Source organism: Palaemon carinicauda, chromosome 8, assembly GCF_036898095.1.
Source record: "Palaemon carinicauda isolate YSFRI2023 chromosome 8, ASM3689809v2, whole genome shotgun sequence".
NCBI lineage: Eukaryota > Metazoa > Arthropoda > Malacostraca > Decapoda > Palaemonidae > Palaemon > Palaemon carinicauda.
The window spans coordinates 154557-167056 of record NC_090732.1 but is presented as its reverse complement, the minus strand read 5'-3'; positions in this window follow the sequence as shown (position 1 = coordinate 167056).

Below are 12500 nucleotides of genomic sequence, written 5' to 3'. Positions count from 1 at the left end.
TTCTTCAGCAAGAGGTAGAGGCCTTTTTATTTTATCTTTGAGTGGGCTTTTTCTGTCTGCGATGATTGACTTGAATATAATGCTGCTATTCCTGAGGTCAATCCTGGCTGACAGGGAGATTAGGTTAGTTTCTTCTGATGAGTCTCATGGTATTGTTTTGGACTACCTGTAATGATGCTTTTTGAGCGTCGGTCAATGCAGTAAGTGTGGGTGCTGCATAATCAATGTGGGATCGAATTGCTTGTAGGTAAAACAGCTTCAGGAGGTTGATAGATACTCCTTGTTTAAGGGAGGTCATGCGTTTCATGGCTGATAGACGGATTTTTGTCTTCTCTCTGAGGTAGGTTACTTCATTAGCTGCTGACAGGGTTTTGCTAATGATTACCCCGAGGTACATGAATTGACTCACCCATTCGATGTCCTCACCTCTCAGTGTGAAGTTTTGAGGGTTTTGCGAGCGTTTTATGGCCATTGCTTTGGTTTTGTTGGTGTTGATCTTTAGGCCAAGATCATTGCACTTGGCTTGGATCATGTCAAGTGCTTTTTGAGTGATATTTCTGGCATGAGCTTTATTTGGGCATACTATGCATATGTCATATGCATATATGAATATCTCCACTCCTTTTGGGAGTTTTAGAGTGGCTAAGTTCTCCATTAGTAGATTGAACAGGTAGGGGCTGAGTATGCCTCCTTGTGGTGTTCCATTCTCCAAGGGGATGAACTCAGTGGTTTCTCCTTGGAAAGTGACTCTGGCCTCTCGGTTTTGAGCGTAGTTTCGAGTCCAGGCCAGCAAGTGTCCTTTTACTCTCTTTTCAACAAGTGTGAAGAGTATAGCTGGTGAGCTGGCTAGCTCAAAGGCTTTCTCGAGATCAAGGATTATGACAAAAGCTTTTTTGTCGTTAATTGTTGAGAGGACATCTGTGATGCATTCTTGAGTGCCTATGCCATTTCTGTAGGCATATAGGCGATGATGTAGTTGGCCTATTTTCCACTGCAGTCTATTGAGTACCATTCTCTCAGCTACTTTCTCTATGCAGCTTATCAAAGCTATAGGTCGGTAGGTATTTGGCTCCTTAGGTTTTGGAATAGGTTTGGTGTCCTGCTGGTTCCATGTGGTTGGACGTAATCTCTCCGTGTGGGTCCTGTTTATCAGATGCAGCTAGACCAATTTGGCATGGTTTCCCATGTTCCACAGCATGCTCTATGTGATGAGATCGGCTCCAGGGGCAGTGTCCTTCCTGCCTTTTGATAGGGCCGTATTTAGTTCTTCCATGGTATAGTGGTGATCAGTGTCATCTACCTTGTTGCAAGCGGCTTCTATGATGTTGTTCCTGATTGGGAGCATAGTTCTCTACCTGTTGAGGGTTGGCAGAGGTAGATTGATGCTTTTTGCTCTGTCCGCAAAGTTGTTAGCAATCCTCTTAGCTTTAGCTAATGGGTCTGGGTGTGTAACTCTGGGTGCATTGTATTTCCCAGAGACTTTGTTAAACCAGCCCATATTTTGGCTAGGGATGTGCTGAAGTTGACCTCGTTGCACCATGAGTACCATTTGTCTAGTTTTACTTCCAGTGATACTTGCACAGAATGCTTGATGATCTCTACAAGTAGATTATGTAGTTCATCGGTTCTGTGTCTTCTAAGGAGTTTCCTGGTCTTGTTTATTCTGGCATTCATTTCTTTGATGTGGCTGTTATAGTACCAGGCATCAGCATGTTTCTTCTCAGAGTACTTTTTTTGTGGCATGGATACACTGGCTGCTACCTCTAGTTGTTTGCTGAAGTCGGTAGATAGGGTGGAGATATCATTGTGCGGGTGTTTGATATATTCCAGAGCCAAACTCTGTCATGGCTGTTTTGAATTTTTACTTCAATGGCAAAGTGATCACTGATTAGTACAGGATGTGGTTGCCATTTGGCTCCTCTTTGTATGGCACTGGATAATAAGGTAAGATCTAGACGACCTCCTTTTAGATGGGTGGCTTCTGTGACGTCGTTGAGCAGTGCTACATCAGGAAATTCTTGCAGTAGGGCATGCAAGTGTCTGCCAGTTTGATTTGTTTCTGATATTGAGTTCAGGAACTGATGATGAGCATTAAAGTCGCCTGCAATAATTGAGTCTTTGTTGGAGGCTTCTGCAAAGAGTGCCTCGGCATCAATATTTTTTGCTGGGGATTTGTATATATTGTGGACTGTTAACGTTGTGGCTAGGAGAGATATTTGGACACTTAGCGTCTCTGCCTCTGTACAACAGTCTATGCTTGGTAGTAGTTTGGAGGGGATGCTGCTTTTAATGAGGGTAGTCAGTCCTCTTGTCGTTGGTGATTGATACATTGTGTATACTTTGTATCCTGAGAACGTGAATGGCATGTTCTCATTAAGCAGAGTTTCTTGCAGTATGATAATGTCAGGGTTTTGCACTGAGGTTTGAGACTGAAGAAATGCAAGCTTGTTTCGAAGTCCACAAATATTCCATTGGAGCACTTTTACCTGAGTGTTTTGGTTGTTGCAAGTGGTTGTATGAGGTCCATTTGCAGTAGGAACTATGAAGGGAATTGAGCTCCTAGTTCCTTGGCGGCGTTGTCAAACACGAAGTCATCCAATGACTCCTGAGTGAATTTGATTTTGCGGGATCGCAAGAAGTTACAAAGGATGTTGCTGATGGCTGCCAGCAGAGCATCCATAGGACAAGCAGAGAGGTTGTACTCACTGCTGTCTATGTTTAAAGGATGTTTGGAGGGGCGTGAGGCGCTAGATTTGCTTGTGGCGGTGGAAGGTAGGTTAGGAAATTCTTTTAGGGAGTGGGTAATGTTGGGTGTGTGAGTGGTCGGTGCAGAGGAGGATGGGTTGGGTTCTGGTTGCTTTGGCTGGGTGACATTAGGAGAATTGGTTGGAGAGGTAAATTTTAAAGGTGAGGGAGTGCGAGGAGTATGGGTTGGGGATCTTTTTCTTTGGAAGGAGGTTTAGGAGGACGTTGAGGTTTAGGTGCTGGAGGGGGGGTTGGTGGAGAGGAAGGTCCAGGAAGGGCATGTCTGGAAGGGTTAGGATTTTGTTGGGAGGTGTGGTTGGAAGGTGTAGGGTTTTGTTTAGTTGGAGGTGGCTGCGTTCGATGCTGTTGACGTGGATGGAGGTTGTAGTGGCGGTCTGCTCCTTGGCGGTCTGCTATTCTCTGAAGTCTGTGGAGGCATCTAACATGCCAAGCATGATGGGATCCTCCACAGTTAGGGCATCGGGCGAAGGTTTTGTGCCCTGTTTTGTGCCTGGCAATACAGTAGGCGGTGGGGTGCTGTCTGCTGCTGCAAACCTTATAGATCTCCGGACCTGTGCAGCGGGATTTGTGGTGTCCAAACTTCTGACACCGGAAGCATCGAAGTTGCTCCTTGATGTACTCTTCGGTGCAAAATGTGCCCCAAAGGCCGAAGGATAGATGAGGAGGGCGAGCTCCCTTGTGGACAGCCTCCAATTTGTGGGATCTACCTCCGGCTTTCCCCTCACATCTCTTGACAGTGATGATGGAGGGATTTTGGAGCACTGGTTCCAGTGGAAGGTCGAGGTCATAGACAACGATGATGGTGGTGGGTTTCTCGTTGATGTCCAGTTTTAGGACGTTTTCCTGTTGCTCTAGGTAGGTCTTTGTCTGCTCATCTTTGGCTGTTATGACCAGTTGTCCCCTGCGATTGGTACGTATGGTCATGTTGAGGCGAGGATTGCTAGCTTCCATGGCAACTATGGCAGCATAGGATGTTATGCTAGGTCCTGGAGTAAGCCTAAACTTGGGGTCTCCAGTTGCTGCTGTTTGCGAAGGTGGGTCTTGAGAGGGGATATTCTCAGTCTCCACCTCTTCTTGGGTCGCTGGTGGGTGGTCTGGGGTCTGTACTGGGTAGTCCCCTGAAGTTCCAGGGACTGGTTCCGTTGCAGGTGATTGAGGGCGCTTTGTATGGCTCCTCAAAGTAAGGCCGCTTGGTTTCTTGATCCTGCCCCTCTCCACTCTTGTTCGAGGGGAGGAGGTGGGGATAGGGGATGAACCCCTTTCTGCCATTGCAGAACGCGATGGTGGTCTTCAGCTGTTGAACGATGTATACTGCAGGTGTCGTCTCAATGAAGAAAATAAACAAAAACTAAAATCAAGACTAAGTTAAGTCTTGAAAAATCGCGAACACTGAAATATCTCTACGGGAAATACAGTGAAAATTTCAGTTACTCGCTGGTTAAAGTCGATCCTTTCACTAGTTTGTTAGTGAAGAGGATGAGGAATACAGTGGAGAGGGGCTGTTTACATAGGAAAGCAAGGGGGTGTTTCCAATTGTTCTACAGTTGTTATAATTGCTGGAGGGATTAGCCATATTTAATTACATCCAGGTGCGTCTTCGTATTGTTGAGCCACTCGGAGGATGTCTTAACATCTGATGCATATCCACTGTCCACTGTGTAAGCTTTCCATTGGCCCCCAGATAAGTTCATTATGTTTGATTGATTTATGATGGCTGATTCCAGGATCTTCCTTCTGTACGGATAGGTACTCTTAAAAAGCAAAGAAAACTCACTCCAGTTAATCTGGTGCCCTAAATCTGTAAGGTGAACGAAAATCCCCGAGTTTCCATAGCCATAACAACTGTAGAACAATTGGAAACACCCTTTTGCTTTTCTATGTAAACAATCACTGTCCACTTCATTCCTGAGTTTTACTTTACATCTTGAAGAGGGCCAATGTTTATTGGTCGAAATATAGTGATTTATTTATATTTCCTGTTCCTTTTGTGGTCCTTTTTGAAATAAAACACACACACACATACATACAGATATATATATATATATATATATATATATATATATATATATATATATATATATATATATATATATATATGTATGTGTGTGTGTGTGTGTGTATATATATATATATATATATATATATATATATATATATATATATATACATACATATATATAAATATATATATATATATATATATATATATATATATATATATATATATATATATATATATATATATATATATATATATATATATATATATATATATATATATATATATATATATATATATATATACATATATTTGTATATATATATATATATATACAGATATATATGTATATATATATATATATATATATATATATATATATATATATATATATATATATACAGATATATATATATATATATATATATATATATATATATATATATATATATATATATATATATATATATATATATATATATATATATATATATATAAATAAATACTGTATGTAGTAAGGACTGCAAAAATAAGATCAGTTATCTACCATGTAATGGTACTAGGACCAATGATTTAAAATCATATCAATTAAATTCTTGAGTAGGTAATCGTATAATTGTAATAAATCAAGTTATATAAATATATGGATTTTCCTTTATAGTGGTAGGAAAATCTTTGAAATATAGTATTTACATTGATGTTATTATTAAAATAATTCATTCAACGCTTTTTAAACCTATTTCATATTTTCAAGAGAACGATAATTGTTCATATTTACATACTATATATCTTTCATTTTTTTAAAAATTTTCATTCTGTGATTTTAAAACTATATTCACCAAGCCCATATCCATATGGTGTTTGTTGTTTGTATTTCATGTGTTCTTTAACGAAAAAATAGTGAGAAATGGTATCAAATAACCGTTTTACTTTTTATGTAAATATCAAACGTGATAGATGAGGATAATATTTTGCATTAGATTAGCAGAATATTTTAGTAGATTTATAAATTTCAAATAGTTAAGCTAATTATTTTTCCTTTTTACTCTAACATACAGAGATTGATGACCCCCCATTTCGAATTCTGACGAAATTTCCAATTATCCTAAAGTAATATCGGCCATAAATATAGATCAAAATGTACATTACAACTGAAATTGATGGTCCTTTATTTGATCATAAGTTTGATAGGGTTATTTTCTCCTTGCCATGCCAGGGAGTGTAATTAATTTTGTTTTGTATTAGAAAAAAAAAACCTGAATTCGTCAGGTATATATACAGAAGATTTGTCATTGACTTTTATATTTTCTCGTGGCTAAATGGTACTGTCACTGTCATACAAGTGTCGTGGACCAGAGTTCGATTCCCTGCCGGTCAGAAGTTATTTTCTGGGAGGGGTTTGCCTTGGGACTCTGACCCCAAGGTCGGTAACAGAATCCAGATAATAAGGTGAAGATAGGTTGGTTTCAACTATAAGGACAAAAAGCCAGAATTCGATAGATATATGTACAGAAGAATTGCCGTTAACTTTTATTTATTTATTTATTTTTCTTTTTTTTTTAGCTAAATGTTGTCACTTTAAATCCAAGTATCCTGGACCAGGGCTCGATTCCCGGCCGTTGAGATGCTGTTGTCTTTGAGTAATTTGGCCTTGGGACTCTGATCCCGAGGTAGTAGGTTGTAGATTGACCAAGGCACCAGCCACCCGTTGAGATATTACCGCTAGAGAGTTATTGGGTCCTTTGACTGGTCAGACAGTACTACATTGGATCCGTCTCTCCAGTGACGACTTATTTTCTCTTTGCCTACACATACACAGAATATTCTTAACACACTCTTCACTTTCCTCAAACACTTGACAGAACTGAAATTACCAAACAATTCTTCTTCTCTCAAGAGGTTAACTACTGTGCTGTAATTGTTCAGTGCCAACTTTCCTCTTGGTAAGGGTAGAAGAGACCCTTTGGATATGGTAAGCAGCTCATCTAGGAGAAGGACACTCCAAAATTAAACTAATGATCTCTAGTCTTGGGTAGTGCTATAGTCTCTGTACCATGGTCTTCCACTGTCTTGGGTTAGTGATCTATTGCTTAAGGGTACACTCGGGCACACTATTCTATCTTATTTCTCTTCCTCTTGTTATTTCCAAGACTTTATAGTTGATATAGGAAAGATTTATTTCAATGTTATTGCTGTTTTTAAACATCCTGCTAGTTTTCCCTATTTCCTTTCCTTACTGGGCTATTTTCTCTGTTGAAGCCCTTTTGATTATAGCATCCTGCTTTTCCAACTAGGGTTGTAACCTGCTATGAGATTCAGGGCCTCTGTAACACGGTTTTTTGGACTTTGCTCCTTATCAAAGTATCGGATGTAGCTGAAAATTGACATATGTATATTTTACAACCACACACAAATTTTGCCAGCATTTTCAATACCCTAAACCCGATAGTTTTAATTTTTATAGAGTAAAAATTATCTAGTCGACGCCATGGTCAGTGATAACGAGCCAAGAGTCGAAAACATTCATTACGTAAGCAATGTAAACACCTTCTGACAATATTTTGCCCTGCCCATCCACCAGACACCCATTCACCTTGTTCCATCGGCCCTGAAAACCATAACAGTCAAGAATGGCTAGCAGGATTTGGAATTGCCCCCGTGGATGCAAAACTGAATTTGTCTTACGACTTGCAACTTTATACAGTCAAGAGAAAGCCCGTGGCCATATTTACTATAGCCTGAATAGGTAATTATTCAGTTTCTAGTTTAAATCAAATGTTTATGGTCAGATTTGTATTTAGCGTAACATGATTATAATACTTGTAATGTCATTCAGGCTTTTGAACATTTCCATTAACTATCCACTATGCCACCAAGAGAGAAAGAGAGAAAGAGAGAGATTGTTTGTAGACAGGGTTTTTATAACTATTTTTGTTAAAATAAGAATTTGGTGCTAAAATCTCCATCAGACCAACGGATCATCCGATATATATATTTTTTTGTTTCTTCTTCTTAGGCCGTACGACCGTGTTGGCTATGTTTTGGGCATGACTGCATTTTGTAAATAAATCATGAATAGTTTTAGGAGTTTTATTTGTACATCCAATGCGAATTTATAGAAGTAAAGTGAACATAATTCATTTGTCCTTTAAAATAATTACCACATGTAGCAAAACAAATAGTAGTAAAGATGATAATGCAATGAAGGAATGATACCATACTTTATCTTTAGCTTCAACATCGGCAATAACATACCCAGTTGCCATAATTTGTCAGCTTAATTTAATAACCTATCATCTAATGATTAACTTAATTTCTGAGGAGGCCATGGCTTATTGCACAGTGAAAAAACATGACAAAGACTTTATGAATAGCGGAACGATACAAAAATGTGGGTGGGGTATCTGTGCTAGCCTAGTAATACTACTGTAGCAGTAGTGCTGCAACTGTAGTATACATGAATTAAACGTTTAGGCCAACTACTGGGATCCTTGAGGATCATTTAGCACTTCTCACAACTACTCGAGAAATGAGTTTTTATAGCCAGAATTTAAATTTTCTGATCCAACAATGCCCATGATAGCCTTCAGTGTTATCCTGAATTATAACGAGGCCAAAGTGGGTGGAGCCTCAATAAGTCATCAAAATACGGTAACAGCTATTTTTTTTTTTTTTTTTTTTTTTTTAGGTAGGAAGATAGACAATAAATAAAAATTGCTTGACATTGGATATAGCAGTTATCAAATCAAGCTTTTCTACTACGTTTTTGAAAATTATCAACTATTCCCTACACCTTGTCAATATTATTGTGGCCTATGAAGTAGACTGTAATTTCTTAGGAAACTTATTTTGGGAGTTAGGCTAATAATCAAAGTGTTTTTGTATTTACTAACATATTTTGTTGGTTTGTTCATTATGACAATTATCAGTGGAGAGGTTTCAGAGTTCATAAAGGTGTACTGCTTTGCTTTTATTTAAACTTTTGTGTCATTGTTGGCAGAGGTATAGCCTTCGTTACGTATAGCCAATCGTCGATCGAGAAAGAGAGAAGAAATGCCGTCATAAGTTACGTAACGAGTGCGCTCGAAACCTTTTCTCTGAGTAAGTTAGCCCGTCTTCAAAAAACGTCACTTTTACATTATAAGTACCAAATTTATTCAACCTACGTAATGCAGAATATAGTCAAAATTTATGTGTAGATATAATGTGCATTATGAATAAGCATTATATTTCTGAAATTCATAGATAAAAAATTATTGCAAAAAAACCGTGTTACAAAGAGTAATAATGATAATAATAAATATAATAAAAATGGGTAAGAAAATCCAGACATTAAGGTATTAAAATATATGGCTTATTTGAATATGAAAAAAAGACGTCTATATGTGCAAAATTTTTTATATATATGTATCTATATATATATATATATATATATATATATATATATATATATATATATATATATATATGAATATAAATATTTGAATATAAAAATATATAGCCATCCTCAAAAAGCTAGAAATATGGAAAGCCCCGGGATACGGTGGAATAACTGCAGAGATGATACTGGCCGAAAATGAAGGGACTCCCAGACCAGGGTTAAAAGAATACCGTGTTAGCCCGCATCTGACTAAAATAAGAACAATCTCGCACATGTCGCAGAGCGGCTGCATTGGTTAGAGTTCAGATTAAGAAATATTATCAGTCTGTATTTGACTGTACTCGGGAGAACAACAAAAACTCAAGCTCTGTTAACCACGCCGTCTTCTTCCACCTGGTTAATCTCTGTATAAATCCTCGTTAATAATCTGGGTCCTGAGGAGTCATGGCTACTTGTTCTGTGTATGGCTGCAGATTAAGTCAAAGTCATCAGGAGCTGCAACAGAAATGGCTTCAGTTTTGCAACCGCAACGCAGTCAATGTTATACATGCCAGGGTCTGTAGCCTCCACTTTAAACCTACACACCACAATTTTTTTTTTTGTGTTTGTGTGTGTGTGTGTGTGTGTGTGTGTGTATGTTCATTAAAAAATATAAGTTTTAAAGAGAATTCTCTTATCTCCTTAACCCAAAAAATCAAAACAAATAAATAAAAATAAAGAGTAAAAAATGGAATAGGTAATAAAAGTAAAACAAATGCGAGGTTCTATAATTCATACCTTGTGAGAGACACTTGGCAGGGATTAACAATGCAGGAGGACATTTAAAAGTACATATGGACTTTCTAATCTTCAAATAATAAAGTACCTGAAAATTAAGGGAAAAGTTATCTTCCGTTGACACGAAAGAAAGAAAAGTGTGCTTTGGGGGAAAACACCTACTATAGTGACCCTAAAACTTGTTTTCCTCGTTTTCTTCTACAGTCGGTTACCAATGACGTCACGAAGGTGCACAGTAACTCACAGACGGTCTAACCCAGTATTCTTTTAACCCTGTCCCAGACTACTCACAAGATTATTTTGTAGAATGGGGCATGAAGAGGCAAAACTTGATGAATTGGAGTTAGGAGTGTTGGCGAAAATAGCCAAAAAAAAAAAGAAGACCTGACTGATAGCAATACTTACGGAGGCATAACACTTACGTCATTTCTTATGAAAATATACAGTATGCTTGTTCTAAAGAGACTGGAGAGAAAGATTGATTAAAATCTAAGAGAAAAACAAGCAGGATTTAAAAAAGGAAGAAGTTACACTGACCAAATTTTCATTTTGCGATATGTACAGCAAAGCGTAGAAATCCCCCTCTGATGGCTTTTGTGGACTATGAAAAAGTCTTTGATAGTGTGCATCGGCTAATTTTGTTGAGAGTCCTGTGTTATTACGGTAATCTTGAGCATAGCATGTGCAGAGTTAATGCTAATGGAGTCTTATCAAATGAATTTCCCGTGAACAGCGGGGTGCTACAAGGGAATACGTTCTCACCTATGGTCTTTATCTTCCTCATGGATTTTGTAATGTGTAGAACAGTCAGAGATGGTGGAGAAGGATTGGACTGGATTGGCGATAAGAATTTAGCAGATCTAGAGTATGCTGATGAAGCTGTCGTTGTTAGCAGAACACCAGGGGATTTGTAATGCTTGTTTACCAAAATGCATGAAATATTACACGAGGTTGGGCTGAAGATAAATAGAAGAAAGACAGAAATGATGAGAAAAGAGTATGCAATGGAAGATGAAATATGATTAGAAGGAAATAGGATTAATGAGATAGAATCATTCGAGTATTTAGGAACTATGGTCTCCAATACAAGGTCTTTAGAGTTGGAGTTTAGTGAAAGATAGAAAAAAGCAAATCAGACAATGGTTAGGTTAAGTAAAATTTGGAATCAAATCGCCTGAAATTACATATTAAAATCAGACTATATATCAGTTTACTTAGATCGGTGTTACTTTATGGACATGAGTCTAGGGCAACGAAACAGTCTCCAATAGATTTAGTAGATTGGAAAACAAATCCCTCAAAAGGATATTGGGAGTTAAATTGCAGGGCAGGATTAAAATGAAAATATAAGAGATTACTCGAATGCCATATGTGGATGAAATCATGCTCTTCACTCTCCTCAAGAGAGATTAGTTCACCAAACGTTCAGCTGGGATTCACAAGGCACTATAAGAGTTGGAAGATCCAGGCCTACATGGCTGAGGACTATGAAGCGTGAAGTTGGAGAGGATGAATGGATAAGACTACTGGCGAAATCTAACCGAGGCCGTTTGCGTTAATAGACATATTATTATATAATTAAGAAGCACTTACACAAACGACTAGTGACAAAATCATAAATTGTGAAATGGATTGTGTGAAATATGTTTCAAAGAAGGCCCTTCAATATTCAAGATGTTGGATAATATGCACAAGACTGAGAAAATACAGATAAGTATATTCAAGAGGCTGGCGTAGGGGCATGAACTTATTAATGCTTTTGAATTTTGCCATAAAAGACACCCTCTCAGAATTCATCAGTGAAAACCTGCAAGTAACTGTGATAGACGCATTTTCTAAGTAATCACATAGCATGATAAATGTCGCTATGTCTTATAATGATTGAGTAACTAATCCAGCCTTCATTCGATTCAGAGGCAGAAGCTCGAAAATTGATTTCTCAAGCCAGGAGTAATAAAACTATTTGGAGATCTAAATTTCAATATGAAAGTGATATGTAGCTGAATATTAAAAACTTACCCATTTAATATTTTCATGGAAAAAAGTATAGCTCGATCCTCAATAAAAACACCTGAGTTCATATTTGTAGAACTGAGTCGATATATAATTTTATATTTCTTGAAAGCTAACTTTGTTAAGTCTCTAATCAAGTTATGACTTGATTCAACCGTATATGCTTGAATACTGTCCTGCACCCGTTCTCTTTGAGTATTCATGCTTGTAGTAGAGTGAATTCGTTAACAAGAACTTGTATCTACACACACACACACACACACACACACACACACATATATATATATATATATATATATATATATATGTGTGTGTGTGTGTGTGTGTGTGTGTATGTGTGTGTTTATGCATATATATATATATATATATATATATATATATATATATATATATATATATATATATATATATATATATATATATATATATATATATATATATATCTTAACAAGTTAAGATTTGTAGATGACATAGAATTATTTAATAATCCGTATGAGGAAATACAAAGATAACATATGTCACTAAAAATCAGAAAATATATATGAGTAAAACTAGGATAGTATT